Genomic DNA, 18502 nt, shown 5'->3' with positions numbered 1-18502 from the left:
GTGGAAATCCTCAAGACAGAATTAATTCTTACGCTGCTGAAAAAAGACTCAAAAGTGCGGCTGTAGGAAATAGTGACTCAACATTCTCATCTGGAAAGAGCACGAAAGTTAAACTGACAGTGAAACGCAGCGTAGCTGTTGACCCAGATTCAAATCTTGAAGCCAGCACACACGTGTTTCAAAACGAAGAAGGAGCTTTCAACGCTGTTCTCGGAAACGTCGTCGTTACTCAAGGATCTAATTCGTTTTACAAGCTTCAACTTCTAAAGTCAGACGAAGGAAAGGATTACTATGTGTTTCGGAGCTGGGGACGTGTTGGAACTACTATTGGTGATAACAAGACGGAACACTTTGTTACTAAGTATGAAGCTGTTGCCGAATTCAAAAGGCTTTTCGAAGAAAAAACAGGAACTCCGTGGGAGTTACGCCACACTGCCTCAAAGGTTCCTAATAAAATGTATCCACTTGACATTGACTATGGAACTTCAGAAAAACTGGTTGTAGGATCTGGATCTAAACTTCCCAACGCCATCCAAGAACTAATTCGCCTTATCTTTGACGTGGAGAAAATGAACAAGGCCGTGTGGGAGTTAGAAATTGATCTAAAGAAAATGCCACTAGGAAAACTTTCGAAGAACCAAATTGAAGAGGCGTATTCCGTTTTGACGGAACTCCTGGCTTTACTCGACGATGAACCCAACGAAAACAAGAAAGCCCAGCTAATAGCTTGCACCAATACATTCTTCACGCTAATACCTCATGATTTTGGAACCAAAAGGGTCCCTCTTTTGGATAATGTTGAGATAATAAAATCCAAGGTAGAAATGCCAAATTTCCTTCTTGAAGTGGAGATCGGTTACAAGTTAGTTGAAGAGGAAGGTGGAACGACCAAAGATCCAATAGATCAACATTATGAACAATTGAAAACTGAAATTGAAGTATTAGATAGAGATTCTGAAGAATTCGAGACATTATTAACATACGTAAACAACACGGGCGCTGATTTTCACAGTGATTGTGAACTTGAAGTCGATCAAATATTTAAAATTACTCGTCAGGGAGAACGCGAACGCTACCGAGAATTCCAAAAAATCCCTAATAGAAAGCTACTATGGCATGGTTCCAGAACCCCAAACTTAATGGGCATTTTGTCTCAAGGCCTTCGTATTGCTCCACCAGAAGCTCCTTCTAATGGTTACAACTTTGGAAAAGGAGTGTTCTTTGCAGATACGGTACTACACATAGCCTTTTAATAAAGAGTTAAATTATAGGTTGCTAACTTCAAATATTTGATTCTTTTAGGTCTCTGAAAGTGCCAAATACTGTCACGCCAGTCGAGAGAACAACACCGGGTTGTTGCTCCTCTGCGAAGTAGCTTTAGGAAATATGCTTGAGCTACCTCATGTATGGGTAGGAAATTTTTTGAAACTCGATTAATTTTTTCCCTCTAGTGATGGAAGCGACATGAAATCCTCAAATTTGTTCACTAGTGCCAGGATCTACTACCAATGCTTGAGCTCTTCACTTCCAGTCTCTTCTTACTTCTGCTGCAACTAAGACCCGTACATAACGTTTTGGTTTTAAAAACATCATTAACCAGAAAAGTAAACCAAATAGTCAAGCTGTGCTAACTTATTCAAACCTCTTTGTATGATTTAGAGATAAATCGAGGTCTACCGTGGCGTACCGAATATGCCAAAAGTGGCTGGTCATCATGCAAAAGCTGTAAAAGGCGCATAGATAAGGATGAGCTAAGAATGGCGGCAATTATTCAGGCGTCAAGTTTTGATAGAAAGGTAAAATATCAAAATTGAGCATCTGATGACGCGAGTAACATTAATTTCTTATTGTGGAAACAAGATTCCAAAGTGGTACCATTTTCGGTGCTTTTTCTCAAAAGTTTAAAGTGTCAACTGAGGCTGACATCTCACACTTTGAGGATTTACGTTGGAGAGATCAAGAGAAAATAAGGAGTGAAATTCCGAGTGGGTCTCAAGCAGCACCTGCTGCTTCAAGCAATACCCCATCTAAAGGAACGAAGAGAAAAAGCTCCTCCATTGAAATTCAAGACTTCTCAACTGAATATGCCAAAAGTAATCGGTCATCTTGTAAAGGTTGTGGAGAAACAATCGTAAAAGATCAAGCTCGCATTTCAAAACTTGACAGACAGAGTGCAAAAGCTAGACGATTTGGTCCACTACCAGCGTGGTATCACGTTGATTGGTTTGTACAAGCGAGAGAAACTCTGAAGTTTTTTGAAGATGGATCTAAAATACGAGGATTTAAGACACTCTGTGTTGAAGATCAAAAGGCCATCAAAGAAAAGATAAAGAAAATTGAAGTGACTCCACCAAATAAGATAAAGAAAGAGGAATTACTTGATCGGGGCGAGAAAAAAATTCTTGAGGAACAGTCTCAGTTAATTTATGAACATCGTGACGAGCTTGAAAAAAATATTAAAAAAAAGAAATGGTGGAACTATTAAAATATAACGACCAAAAAATTCCTTCAGGAAACAGCGAAATTCTAGATAGACTTTCCGATATCATGACGTTTGGATCTCTTGAACCTTGCACAGATAGTGACGGTGGACAATTGGTTTTCTCAAATGATGGTTATCACTGTACTGGAAATGCAAGCGAATGGAGCAAATGTACAAATGTAATAAAACTACCAAGAAGAAAGCCTTTCCAGATTCCAGATCACCTAAAAGAGGAATATGCATTCTTAAACAGCTACGAATACATAGAGCAAGACCGTTACATTCCTACAAACGCACCTACTCCAAGTACACCAGAAAATTTGCCATCAACCTCGGGTGTCAAGAGAAAGCCACAACCATTGGACGATACTAAAATAGTGTTGATTGGTAATCTCCATAGTTCCAAAGATTCTCTAAAGAAAAGCATAGCGAGATTAGGAGGCAATGTTGTCTCTCAAATTGACAAAACTACAGCTTGCGTTATAAGTACCAAGGAAGATGTTGAGAAAAATATCAAGGAAATTCGTGAAGCTAAGGAACACGATGTTCACGTTGTATCTGAGGACTTTTTAAGTGCTGTGGAATATGGAGGTTTAGTTTCTACGATCCAACAATACCGCATAGCCAGTTGGGGTGGAAATCCTCAAGACAGAATTAATTCTTACGCTGCTGAAAAAAGACTCAAAAGTGCGGCTGTAGGAAATAGTGACTCAACATTCTCATCTGGAAAGAGCACGAAAGTTAAACTGACAGTGAAAGGCAGCGTAGCTGTTGACCCAGATTCAAATCTTGAAGCCAGCACACACGTGTTTCAAAACGAAGAAGGAGCTTTCAACGCTGTTCTCGGAAACGTCGTCGTTACTCAAGGATCTAATTCGTTTTACAAGCTTCAACTTCTAAAGTCAGACGAAGGAAAGGATTACTATGTGTTTCGGAGCTGGGGACGTGTTGGAACTACTATTGGTGATAACAAGACGGAACACTTTGTTACTAAGTATGAAGCTGTTGCCGAATTCAAAAGGCTTTTCGAAGAAAAAACAGGAACTCCGTGGGAGTTACGCCACACTGCCAAAAAGGTTCCTAATAAAATGTATCCACTTGACATTGACTATGGAACTTCAGAAAAACTGGTTGTAGGATCTGGATCTAAACTTCCCAACGCCATCCAAGAACTAATTCGCCTTATCTTTGACGTGGAGAAAATGAACAAGGCCGTGTGGGAGTTAGAAATTGATCTGAAGAAAATGCCACTAGGAAAACTTTCGAAGAACCAAATTGAAGAGGCGTATTCCGTTTTGACGGAACTCCTGGCTTTACTCGACGATGAACCCAACGAAAACAAGAAAGCCCAGCTAATAGCTTGCACCAATACATTCTTCACGCTAATACCTCATGATTTTGGAACCAAAAGGGTCCCTCTTTTGGATAATGTTGAGATAATAAAATCCAAGGTAGAAATGCCAAATTTCCTTCTTGAAGTGGAGATCGGTTACAAGTTAGTTGAAGAGGAAGGTGGAACGACCAAAGATCCAATAGATCAACATTATGAACAATTGAAAACTGAAATTGAAGTATTAGATAGAGATTCTGAAGAATTCGAGACATTATTAACATACGTAAACAACACGGGCGCTGATTTTCACAGTGATTGTGAACTTGAAGTCGATCAAATATTTAAAATTACTCGTCAGGGAGAACGCGAACGCTACCGAGAATTCCAAAAATTCCCTAATAGAAAGCTACTATGGCATGGTTCCAGAACCCCAAACTTAATGGGCATTTTGTCTCAAGGCCTTCGTATTGCTCCACCAGAAGCTCCTTCTAATGGTTACAACTTTGGAAAAGGAGTGTACTTTGCAGATACGGTACTACACATAGCCTTTTAATAAAGAGTTAAATTATAGGTTGCTAACTTCAAATATTTGATTCTTTTAGGTCTCTGAAAGTGCCAAATACTGTCACGCCAGTCGAGAGAACAACACCGGGTTGTTGCTCCTCTGCGAAGTAGCTTTAGGAAATATGCTTGAGCTACCTCATGTATGGGTAGGAAATTTTTTGAAACTCGACCAATTTTTTCCCTCTAGTGATGGAAGCGACATGAAATCCTCAAATTTGTTCACTAGTGCCAGGATCTACTACCAATGCTTGAGCTCTTCACTTCCAGTCTCTTCTTACTTCTGCTGCAACTAAGACCCGTACATAACGTTTTGGTTTTAAAAACATCATTAACCAGAAAAGTAAACCAAATAGTCAAGCTGTGCTAACTTATTCAAACCTCTTTGTATGATTTAGAGATAAATCGAGGTCTACCGTGGCGTACCGAATATGCCAAAAGTGGCTGGTCATCATGCAAAAGCTGTAAAAGGCGCATAGATAAGGATGAGCTAAGAATGGCGGCAATTATTCAGGCGTCAAGTTTTGATAGAAAGGTAAAATATCAAAATTGAGCATCTGATGACGCGAGTAACATTAATTTCTTATTGTGGAAACAAGATTCCAAAGTGGTACCATTTTCGGTGCTTTTTCTCAAAAGTTTAAAGTGTCAACTGAGGCTGACATCTCACACTTTGAGGATTTACGTTGGAGAGATCAAGAGAAAATAAGGAGTGAAATTCCGAGTGGGTCTCAAGCAGCACCTGCTGCTTCAAGCAATACCCCATCTAAAGGAACGAAGAGAAAAAGCTCCTCCATTGAAATTCAAGACTTCTCAACTGAATATGCCAAAAGTAATCGGTCATCTTGTAAAGGTTGTGGAGAAACAATCGTAAAAGATCAAGCTCGCATTTCAAAACTTGACAGACAGAGTGCAAAAGCTAGACGATTTGGTCCACTACCAGCGTGGTATCACGTTGATTGGTTTGTACAAGCGAGAGAAACTCTGAAGTTTTTTGAAGATGGATCTAAAATACGAGGATTTAAGACACTCTGTGTTGAAGATCAAAAGGCCATCAAAGAAAAGATAAAGAAAATTGAAGTGACTCCACCAAATAAGATAAAGAAAGAGGAATTACTTGATCGGGGCGAGAAGAAAATTCTTGAGGAACAGTCTCAGTTAATTTATGAACATCGTGACGAGCTTGAAAAAAATATTAAAAAAAAGAAATGGTGGAACTATTAAAATATAACGACCAAAAAATTCCTTCAGGAAACAGCGAAATTCTAGATAGACTTTCCGATATCATGACGTTTGGATCTCTTGAACCTTGCACAGATAGTGACGGTGGACAATTGGTTTTCTCAAATGATGGTTATTACTGTACTGGAAATGCAAGCGAATGGAGCAAATGTACAAATGTAATAAAACTACCAAGAAGAAAGCCTTTCCAGATTCCAGATCACCTAAAAGAGGAATATGCATTCTTAAACAGCTACGAATACATAGAGCAAGACCGTTACATTCCTACAAACGCACCTACTCCAAGTACACCAGAAAATTTGCCATCAACCTCGGGTGTCAAGAGAAAGCCACAACCATTGGACGATACTAAAATAGTGTTGATTGGTAATCTCCATAGTTCCAAAGATTCTCTAAAGAAAAGCATAGCGAGATTAGGAGGCAATGTTGTCTCTCAAATTGACAAAACTACAGCTTGCGTTATAAGTACCAAGGAAGATGTTGAGAAAAATATCAAGGAAATTCGTGAAGCTAAGGAACACGATGTTCACGTTGTATTTGAGGACTTTTTAAGTGCTGTGGAATATGGAGGTTTAGTTTCTACGATCCAACAATACCGCATAGCCAGTTGGGGTGGAAATCCTCAAGACAGAATTAATTCTTACGCTGCTGAAAAAAGACTCAAAAGTGCGGCTGTAGGAAATAGTGACTCAACATTCTCATCTGGAAAGAGCACGAAAGTTAAACTGACAGTGAAAGGCAGCGTAGCTGTTGACCCAGATTCAAATCTTGAAGCCAGCACACACGTGTTTCAAAACGAAGAAGGAGCTTTCAACGCTGTTCTCGGAAACGTCGTCGTTACTCAAGGATCTAATTCGTTTTACAAGCTTCAACTTCTAAAGTCAGACGAAGGAAAGGATTACTATGTGTTTCGGAGCTGGGGACGTGTTGGAACTACTATTGGTGATAACAAGACGGAACACTTTGTTACTAAGTATGAAGCTGTTGCCGAATTCAAAAGGCTTTTCGAAGAAAAAACAGGAACTCCGTGGGAGTTACGCCACACTGCCAAAAAGGTTCCTAATAAAATGTATCCACTTGACATTGACTATGGAACTTCAGAAAAACTGGTTGTAGGATCTGGATCTAAACTTCCCAACGCCATCCAAGAACTAATTCGCCTTATCTTTGACGTGGAGAAAATGAACAAGGCCGTGTGGGAGTTAGAAATTGATCTGAAGAAAATGCCACTAGGAAAACTTTCGAAGAACCAAATTGAAGAGGCGTATTCTGTTTTGACGGAACTCCTGGCTTTACTCGACGATGAACCCAACGAAAACAAGAAAGCGCAGCTAATAGCTTGCACCAATACATTCTTCACGCTAATACCTCATGATTTTGGAACCAAAAGGGTCCCTCTTTTGGATAGTGTTGAGATAATAAAATCCAAGGTAGAAATGCCAAATTTCCTTCTTGAAGTGGAGATCGGTTACAAGTTAGTTGAAGAGGAAGGTGGAACGACCAAAGATCCAATAGATTAACATTATGAACAATTGAAAACTGAAATTGAAGTATTAGATAGAGATTCTGAAGAATTCGAGACATTATTAACATACGTAAACATCACGGGCGCTGATTTTCACAGTGATTGTGAACTTGAAGTCGATCAAATATTTAAAATTACTCGTCAGGGAGAACGCGAACGCTACCGAGAATTCCAAAAATTCCCTAATAGAAAGCTACTATGGCATGGTTCCAGAACCCCAAACTTAATGGGCATTTTGTCTCAAGGCCTTCGTATTGCTCCACCAGAAGCTCCTTCTAATGGTTACAACTTTGGAAAAGGAGTGTACTTTGCAGATACGGTACTACACATAGCCTTTTAATAAAGAGTTAAATTATAGGTTGCTAACTTCAAATATTTGATTCTTTTAGGTCTCTGAAAGTGCCAAATACTGTCACGCCAGTCGAGAGAACAACACCGGGTTGTTGCTCCTCTGCGAAGTAGCTTTAGGAAATATGCTTGAGCTACCTCATGTATGGGTAGGAAATTTTTTGAAACTCGACCAATTTTTTCCCTTTAGTGATGGAAGCGACATGAAATCCTCAAATTTGTTCACTAGTGCCAGGATCTACTACCAATGCTTGAGCTCTTCACTTCCAGTCTCATCTTACTTCTGCTGCAACTAAGACCCGTACATAACGTTTTGGTTTTTAAATACATCATTAACCAGAAAAGTAAACCAAATAGTCAAGCTGTGCTAATTTATTCAAACCTCTTTGTATGATTTAGAGATGGATCGAGGTCTACCGTGGCGTACCGAATATGCCAAAAGTGGCTGGTCATCATGCAAAAGCTGTAAAAGGCGCATAGATAAGGATGAGCTAAGAATGGCGGCAATTATTCAGGCGTCAAGTTTTGATAGAAAGGTAAAATATCAAAATTGAGCATCTGATGACGCGAGTAACATTAATTTCTTATTGTGGAAACAAGATTCCAAAGTGGTACCATTTTCGGTGCTTTTTCTCAAAAGTTTAAAGTGTCAACTGAGGCTGACATCTCACACTTTGAGGATTTACGTTGGAGAGATCAAGAGAAAATAAGGAGTGAAATTCCGAGTGGGTCTCAAGCAGCACCTGCTGCTTCAAGCAATACCCCATCTAAAGGAACGAAGAGAAAAAGCTCCTCCATTGAAATTCAAGACTTCTCAACTGAATATGCCAAAAGTAATCGGTCATCTTGTAAAGGTTGTGGAGAAACAATCGTAAAAGATCAAGCTCGCATTTCAAAACTTGACAGACAGAGTGCAAAAGCTAGACGATTTGGTCCACTACCAGCGTGGTATCACGTTGATTGGTTTGTACAAGCGAGAGAAACTCTGAAGTTTTTTGAAGATGGATCTAAAATACGAGGATTTAAGACACTCTGCGTTGAAGATCAAAAGGCCATCAAAGAAAAGATAAAGAAAATTGAAGTGACTCCACCAAATAAGATAAAGAAAGAGGAATTACTTGATCGGGGCGAGAAGAAAATTCTTGAGGAACAGTCTCAGTTAATTTATGAACATCGTGACGAGCTTGAAAAAAATATTAAAAAAAAGAAATGGTGGAACTATTAAAATATAACGACCAAAATATTCCTTCAGGAAACAGCGAAATTCTAGATAGACTTTCCGATATCATGACGTTTGGATCTCTTGAACCTTGCACAGATAGTGACGGTGGACAATTGGTTTTCTCAAATGATGGTTATCACTGTACTGGAAATGCAAGCGAATGGAGCAAATGTACAAATGTAATAAAACTACCAAGAAGAAAGCCTTTCCAGATTCCAGATCACCTAAAAGAGGAATATGCATTCTTAAACAGCTACGAATACATAGAGCAAGACCGTTACATTCCTACAAACGCACCTACTCCAAGTACACCAGAAAATTTGCCATCAACCTCGGGTGTCAAGAGAAAGCCACAACCATTGGACGATACTAAAATAGTGTTGATTGGTAATCTCCATAGTTCCAAAGATTCTCTAAAGAAAAGCATAGCGAGATTAGGAGGCAATGTTGTCTCTCAAAATGACAAAACTACAGCTTGCGTTATAAGTACCAAGGAAGATGTTGAGAAAAATATCAAGGAAATTCGTGAAGCTTAGGAACACGATGTTCACGTTGTATCTGAGGACTTTTTAAGTGCTGTGGAATATGGAGGTTTAGTTTCTACGATCCAACAATACCGCATAGCCAGTTGGGGTGGAAATCCTCAAGACAGAATTAATTCTTACGCTGCTGAAAAAAGACTCAAAAGTGCGGCTGTAGGAAATAGTGACTCAACATTCTCATCTGGAAAGAGCACGAAAGTTAAACTGACAGTGAAAGGCAGCGTAGCTGTTGACCCAGATTCAAATCTTGAAGCCAGCACACACGTGTTTCAAAACGAAGAAGGAGCTTTCAACGCTGTTCTCGGAAACGTCGTCGTTACTCAAGGATCTAATTCGTTTTACAAGCTTCAACTTCTAAAGTCAGACGAAGGAAAGGATTACTATGTGTTTCGGAGCTGGGGACGTGTTGGAACTACTATTGGTGATAACAAGACGGAACACTTTGTTACTAAGTATGAAGCTGTTGCCGAATTCAAAAGGCTTTTCGAAGAAACAACAGGAACTCCGTGGGAGTTACGCCACACTGCCTCAAAGGTTCCTAATAAAATGTATCCACTTGACATTGACTATGGAACTTCCGAAAAACTGGTTGTAGGATCTGGATCTAAACTTCCCAACGCCATCCAAGAACTAATTCGCCTTATCTTTGACGTGGAGAAAATGAACAAGGCCGTGTGGGAGTTAGAAATTGATCTGAAGAAAATGCCACTAGGAAAACTTTCGAAGAACCAAATTGAAGAGGCGTATTCCGTTTTGACGGAACTCCTGGCTTTACTCGACGATGAACCCAACGAAAACAAGAAAGCCCAGCTAATAGCTTGCACCAATACATTCTTCACGCTAATACCTCATGATTTTGGAACCAAAAGGGTCCCTCTTTTGGATAATGTTGAGATAATAAAATCCAAGGTAGAAATGCCAAATTTCCTTCTTGAAGTGGAGATCGGTTACAAGTTAGTTGAAGAGGAAGGTGGAACGACCAAAGATCCAATAGATTAACATTATGAACAATTGAAAACTGAAATTGAAGTATTAGATAGAGATTCTGAAGAATTCGAGACATTATTAACATACGTAAACAACACGGGCGCTGATTTTCACAGTGATTGTGAACTTGAAGTCGATCAAATATTTAAAATTACTCGTCAGGGAGAACGCGAACGCTACCGAGAATTCCAAAAATTCCCTAATAGAAAGCTACTAAGGCATGGTTCCAGAACCCCAAACTTAATGGGCATTTTGTCTCAAGGCCTTCGTATTGCTCCACCAGAAGCTCCTTCTAATGGTTACAACTTTGGAAAAGGAGTGTACTTTGCAGATACGGTACTACACATAGCCTTTTAATAAAGAGTTAAATTATAGGTTGCTAACTTCAAATATTTGATTCTTTTAAGTCTCTGAAAGTGCCAAATACTGTCACGCCAGTCGAGAGAACAACACCGGGTTGTTGCTCCTCTGCGAAGTAGCTTTAGGAAATATGCTTGAGCTACCTCATGTATGGGTAGGAAATTTTTTGAAACTCGACCAATTTTTTCCCTCTAGTGATGGAAGCGACATGAAATCCTCAAATATGTTCACTAGTGCCAGGATCTACTACCAATGCTTGAGCTCTTCACTTCCAGTCTCATCTTACTTCTGCTGCAACTAAGACCCGTACATAACGTTTTGGTTTTTAAATACATCATTAACCAGAAAAGTAAACCAAATAGTCAAGCTGTGCTAACTTATTCAAACCTCTTTGTATGATTTAGAGATGGATCGAGGTCTACCGTGGCGTACCGAATATGCCAAAAGTGGCTGGTCATCATGCAAAAGCTGTAAAAGGCGCATAGATAAGGATGAGCTAAGAATGGCGGCAATTATTCAGGCGTCAAGTTTTGATAGAAAGGTAAAATATCAAAATTTGAATCTGATGACGCGAGTAACATTAATTTCTTATTGTGGAAACAAGATTCCAAAGTGGTACCATTTTCGGTGCTTTTTCTCAAAAGTTTAAAGTGTCAACTGAGGCTGACATCTCACACTTTGAGGATTTACGTTGGAGAGATCAAGAGAAAATAAGGAGTGAAATTCCGAGTGGGTCTCAAGCAGCACCTGCTGCTTCAAGCAATACCCCATCTAAAGGAACGAAGAGAAAAAGCTCCTCCATTGAAATTCAAGACTTCTCAACTGAATATGCCAAAAGTAATCGGTCATCTTGTAAAGGTTGTGGAGAAACAATCGTAAAAGATCAAGCTCGCATTTCAAAACTTGACAGACAGAGTGCAAAAGCTAGACGATTTGGTCCACTACCAGCGTGGTATCACGTTGATTGGTTTGTACAAGCGAGAGAAACTCTGAAGTTTTTTGAAGATGGATCTAAAATACGAGGATTTAAGACACTCTGTGTTGAAGATCAAAAGGCCATCAAAGAAAAGATAAAGAAAATTGAAGTGACTCCACCAAATAAGATAAAGAAAGAGGAATTACTTGATCGGGGCGAGAAGAAAATTCTTGAGGAACAGTCTCAGTTAATTTATGAACATCGTGACGAGCTTGAAAAAAATATTAAAAAAAAGAAATGGTGGAACTATTAAAATATAACGACCAAAAAATTCCTTCAGGAAACAGCGAAATTCTAGATAGACTTTCCGAAATCATGACGTTTGGATCTCTTGAACCTTGCACAGATAGTGACGGTGGACAATTGGTTTTCTCAAATGATGGTTATCACTGTACTGGAAATGCAAGCGAATGGAGCAAATGTACAAATGTAATAAAACTACCAAGAAGAAAGCCTTTCCAGATTCCAGATCACCTAAAAGAGGAATATGCATTCTTAAACAGCTACGAATACATAGAGCAAGACCGTTACATTCCTACAAACGCACCTACTCCAAGTACACCAGAAAATTTGCCATCAACCTCGGGTGTCAAGAGAAAGCCACAACCATTGGACGATACTAAAATAGTGTTGATTGGTAATCTCCATAGTTCCAAAGATTCTCTAAAGAAAAGCATAGCGAGATTAGGAGGCAATGTTGTCTCTCAAATTGACAAAACTACAGCTTGCGTTATAAGTACCAAGGAAGATGTTGAGAAAAATATCAAGGAAATTCGTGAAGCTAAGGAACACGATGTTCACGTTGTATCTGAGGACTTTTTAAGTGCTGTGGAATATGGAGGTTTAGTTTCTACGATCCAACAATACCGCATAGCCAGTTGGGGTGGAAATCCTCAAGACAGAATTAATTCTTACGCTGCTGAAAAAAGACTCAAAAGTGCGGCTGTAGGAAATAGTGACTCAACATTCTCATCTGGAAAGAGCACGAAAGTTAAACTGACAGTGAAAGGCAGCGTAGCTGTTGACCCAGATTCAAATCTTGAAGCCAGCACACACGTGTTTCAAAACGAAGAAGGAGCTTTCAACGCTGTTCTCGGAAACGTCGTCATTACTCAAGGATCTAATTCGTTTTACAAGCTTCAACTTCTAAAGTCAGACGAAGGAAAGGATTACTATGTGTTTCGGAGCTGGGGACGTGTTGGAACTACTATTGGTGATAACAAGACGGAACACTTTGTTACTAAGTATGAAGCTGTTGCCGAATTCAAAAGGCTTTTCGAAGAAAAAACAGGAACTCCGTGGGAGTTACGCCACACTGCCAAAAAGGTTCCTAATAAAATGTATCCACTTGACATTGACTATGCAACTTCAGAAAAACTGGTTGTAGGATCTGGATCTAAACTTCCCAACGCCATCCAAGAACTAATTCGCCTTATCTTTGACGTGGAGAAAATGAACAAGGCCGTGTGGGAGTTAGAAATTGATCTGAAGAAAATGCCACTAGGAAAACTTTCGAAGAACCAAATTGAAGAGGCGTATTCCGTTTTGACGGAACTCCTGGCTTTACTCGACGATGAACCCAACGAAAACAAGAAAGCCCAGCTAATAGCTTGCACCAATACATTCTTCACGCTAATACCTCATGATTTTGGAACCAAAAGGGTCCCTCTTTTGGATAATGTTGAGATAATAAAATCCAAGGTAGAAATGCCAAATTTCCTTCTTGAAGTGGAGATCGGTTACAAGTTAGTTGAAGAGGAAGGTGGAACGACCAAAGATCCAATAGATCAACATTATGAACAATTGAAAACTGAAATTGAAGTATTAGATAGAGATTCTGAAGAATTCGAGACATTATTAACATACGTAAACAACAGGGGCGCTGATTTTCACAGTGATTGTGAACTTGAAGTCGATCAAATATTTAAAATTACTCGTCAGGGAGAACGCGAACGCTACCGAGAATTCCAAAAATTCCCTAATAGAAAGCTACTATGGCATGGTTCCAGAACCCCAAACTTAATGGGCATTTTGTCTCAAGGCCTTCGTATTGCTCCACCAGAAGCTCCTTCTAATGGTTACAACTTTGGAAAAGGAGTGTACTTTGCAGATACGGTACTACACATAGCCTTTTAATAAAGAGTTAAATTATAGGTTGCTAACTTCAAATATTTGATTCTTTTAGGTCTCTGAAAGTGCCAAATACTGTCACGCCAGTCGAGAGAACAACACCGGGTTGTTGCTCCTCTGCGAAGTAGCTTTAGGAAATATGCTTGAGCTACCTCATGTATGGGTAGGAAATTTTTTGAAACTCGACCAATTTTTTCCCTCTAGTGATGGAAGCGACATGAAATCCTCAAATTTGTTCACTAGTGCCAGGATCTACTACCAATGCTTGAGCTCTTCACTTCCAGTCTCATCTTACTTCTGCTGCAACTAAGACCCGTACATAACGTTTTGGTTTTTAAATACATCATTAACCAGAAAAGTAAACCAAATAGTCAAGCTGTGCTAACTTATTCAAACCTCTTTGTATGATTTAGAGATGGATCGAGGTCTACCGTGGCGTACCGAATATGCCAAAAGTGGCTGGTCATCATGCAAAAGCTGTAAAAGGCGCATAGATAAGGATGAGCTAAGAATGGCGGCAATTATTCAGGCGTCAAGTTTTGATAGATAGGTAAAATATTAAAATTGAGCATCTGATGACGCGAGTAACATTAATTTCTTATTGTGGAAACAAGATTCCAAAGTGGTACCATTTTCGGTGCTTTTTCTCAAAAGTTTAAAGTGTCAACTGAGGCTGACATCTCACACTTTGAGGATTTACGTTGGAGAGATCAAGAGAAAATAAGGAGTGAAATTCCGAGTGGGTCTCAAGCAGCACCTGCTGCTTCAAGCAATACCCCATCTAAAGGAACGAAGAGAAAAAGCTCCTCCATTGAAATTCAAGACTTCTCAACTGAATATGCCAAAAGTAATCGGTCATCTTGTAAAGGTTGTGGAGAAACAATCGTAAAAGATCAAGCTCGCATTTCAAAACTTGACAGACAGAGTGCAAAAGCTAGACGATTTGGTCCACTACCAGCGTGGTATCACGTTGATTGGTTTGTACAAGCGAGAGAAACTCTGAAGTTTTTTGAAGATGGATCTAAAATACGAGGATTTAAGACACTCTGTGTTGAAGATCAAAAGGCCATCAAAGAAAAGATAAAGAAAATTGAAGTGACTCCACCAAATAAGATAAAGAAAGAGGAATTACTTGATCGGGGCGAGAAGAAAATTCTTGAGGAACAGTCTCAGTTAATTTATGAACATCGTGACGAGCTTGAAAAAAATATTAAAAAAAAAGAAATGGTGGAACTATTAAAATATAACGACCAAAAAATTCCTTCAGGAAACAGCGAAATTCTAGATAGACTTTCCGATATCATGACGTTTGGATCTCTTGAACCTTGCACAGATAGTGACGGTGGACAATTGGTTTTCTCAAATGATGGTTATCACTGTACTGGAAATGCAAGCGAATGGAGCAAATGTACAAATGTAATAAAACTACCAAGAAGAAAGCCTTTCCAGATTCCAGATCACCTAAAAGAGGAATATGCATTCTTAAACAGCTACGAATACATAGAGCAAGACCGTTACATTCCTACAAACGCACCTACTCCAAGTACACCAGAAAATTTGCCATCAACCTCGGGTGTCAAGAGAAAGCCACAACCATTGGACGATACTAAAATAGTGTTGATTGGTAATCTCCATAGTTCCAAAGATTCTCTAAAGAAAAGCATAGCGAGATTAGGAGGCAATGTTGTCTCTCAAATTGACAAAACTACAGCTTGCGTTATAAGTACCAAGGAAGATGTTGAGAAAAATATCAAGGAAATTCGTGAAGCTAAGGAACACGATGTTCACGTTGTATCTGAGGACTTTTTAAGTGCTGTGGAATATGGAGGTTTAGTTTCTACGATCCAACAATACCGCATAGCCAGTTGGGGTGGAAATCCTCAAGACAGAATTAATTCTTACGCTGCTGAAAAAAGACTCAAAAGTGCGGCTGTAGGAAATAGTGACTCAACATTCTCATCTGGAAAGAGCACGAAAGTTAAACTGACAGTGAAAGGCAGCGTAGCTGTTGACCCAGATTCAAATCTTGAAGCCAGCACACACGTGTTTCAAAACGAAGAAGGAGCTTTCAACGCTGTTCTCGGAAACGTCGTCGTTACTCAAGGATCTAATTCGTTTTACAAGCTTCAACTTCTAAAGTCAGACGAAGGAAAGGATTACTATGTGTTTCGGAGCTGGGGACGTGTTGGAACTACTATTGGTGATAACAAGACGGAACACTTTGTTACTAAGTATGAAGCTGTTGCCGAATTCAAAAGGCTTTTCGAAGAAAAAACAGGAACTCCGTGGGAGTTACGCCACACTGCCAAAAAGGTTCCTAATAAAATGTATCCACTTGACATTGACTATGCAACTTCAGAAAAACTGGTTGTAGGATCTGGATCTAAACTTCCCAACGCCCGCCATCCAAGAACTAATTCGCCTTATCTTTGACGTGGAGAAAATGAACAAGGCCGTGTGGGAGTTAGAAATTGATCTGAAGAAAATGCCACTAGGAAAACTTTCGAAGAACCAAATTGAAGAGGCGTATTCCGTTTTGACGGAACTCCTGGCTTTACTCGACGATGAACCCAACGAAAACAAGAAAGCCCAGCTAATAGCTTGCACCAATACATTCTTCACGCTAATACCTCATGATTTTGGAACCAAAAGGGTCCCTCTTTTGGATAATGTTGAGATAATAAAATCCAAGGTAGAAATGCCAAATTTCCTTCTTGAAGTGGAGATCGGTTACAAGTTAGTTGAAGAGGAAGGTGGAACGACCAAAGATCCAATAGATCAACATTATGAACAATTGAAAACTGAAATTGAAGTATTAGATAGAGATTCTGAAGAATTCGAGACATTATTAACATACGTAAACAACACGGGCGCTGATTTTCACAGTGATTGTGAACTTGAAGTCGATCAAATATTTAAAATTACTCGTCAGGGAGAACGCGAACGCTACCGAGAATTCCAAAAATTCCCTAATAGAAAGCTACTATGGCATGGTTCCAGAACCCCAAACTTAATGGGCATTTTGTCTCAAGGCCTTCGTATTGCTCCACCAGAAGCTCCTTCTAATGGTTACAACTTTGGAAAAGGAGTGTACTTTGCAGATACGGTACTACACATAGCCTTTTAATAAAGAGTTAAATTATAGGTTGCTAACTTCAAATATTTGATTCTTTTAGGTCTCTGAAAGTGCCAAATACTGTCACGCCAGTCGAGAGAACAACACCGGGTTGTTGCTCCTCTGCGAAGTGGCTTTAGGAAATATGCTTGAGCTACCTCATGTATGGGTAGGAAATTTTTTGAAACTCGACCAATTTTTTCCCTCTAGTGATGGAAGCGACATGAAATCCTCAAATTTGTTCACTAGTGCCAGGATCTACTACCAATGCTTGAGCTCTTCACTTCCAGTCTAATCTTACTTCTGCTGCAACTAAGACCGTACATAACGTTTTGGTTTTTAAATACATCATTAACCAGAAAAGTAAACCAAATAGTCAAGCTGTGCTAACTTATTCAAACCTCTTTCTATGATTTAGAGATGGATCGAGGTCTACCGTGGCGTACCGAATATGCCAAAAGTGGCTGGTCATCATGCAAAAGCTGTAAAAGGCGCATAGATAAGGATGAGCTAAGAATGGCGGCAATTATTCAGGCGTCAAGTTTTGATAGAAAGGTAAAATATCAAAATTGAGCATCTGATGACGCGAGTAACATTAATTTCTTATTGTGGAAACAAGATTCCAAAGTGGTACCATTTTCGGTGCTTTTTCTCAAAAGTTTAAAGTGTCAACTGAGGCTGACATCTCACACTTTGAGGATTTACGTTGGAGAGATCAAGAGAAAATAAGGAGTGAAATTCCGAGTGGGTCTCAAGCAGCACCTGCTGCTTCAAGCAATACCCCATCTAAAGGAACGAAGTAGGGCTGTGCGAATAGTGGTTTTTCAAACCGAATCGAATACGAATCGAATAGTAAATCTCCTATTCGAAATCCGAATCGAGTACTCGTTCAAACGAATATTACTCGTTTATCAAAAATGCTGGTTCGAGTACTCGTTTTTTTTCGATTAATCGGTTTTACCTGACGAATATTCGTTTCAAAGCGATTAATCGTTTTCTAAATACACCTAGCAGTACTAGTTTTTTAAAAGAATACTCGAAAATATGAATACTCGGTTTTATCAGACGGATGTTCTTTTCAAAACAATTAATCGTTTCCTAAATACACGTAAAAATATTGTAGTTCCACATAGAATGGAACTTTTCCTAAGACTGAGTAATTGGTGAGAGAAAAACAAAACATCGCGAATTGCGCATTGGCAATGAAATTCCATAAACGAAACAGCTTCATATATGTCATGTGACCACAGTCCCTCCCATTTCCAATCGAATACTCGTTTTCTATTCGAATTTAGCCCCTTGGAAGCGATTATTCGGTTAAGGGAACTGTATTCGTATGTAAATCGGTTATTCGAATTTCTTTTCGAATAATCGTTTCTTAATTCGAATACTCGTTTTTCTCCAAATGGCAAATTCGATTCGTCAAATCGAATAATCGATTCGAATTAAACGAATACTATTCGAAAATTCGAGTATTCGCACAGCCCTAGAACGAAGAGAAAAACTCCTCCATTGAAATTCAAGACTTCTCAACTGAATATGCCAAAAGTAATCGGTCATCTTGTAAAGGTTGTGGAGAAACAATCGTAAAAGATCAAGCTCGCATTTCAAAACTTGACAGACAGAGTGCAAAAGCTAGACGATTTGGTCCACTACCAGCGTGGTATCACGTTGATTGG

The sequence above is a fragment of the Phalangium opilio genome, unplaced genomic scaffold, assembly GCF_054372755.1.
Source record: "Phalangium opilio isolate 3A_F unplaced genomic scaffold, DU_Popi_V2 ptg000009l_1, whole genome shotgun sequence".
In the NCBI taxonomy this organism is placed as follows: domain Eukaryota; kingdom Metazoa; phylum Arthropoda; class Arachnida; order Opiliones; family Phalangiidae; genus Phalangium; species Phalangium opilio.
This window is presented reverse-complemented; position numbering follows the sequence as displayed.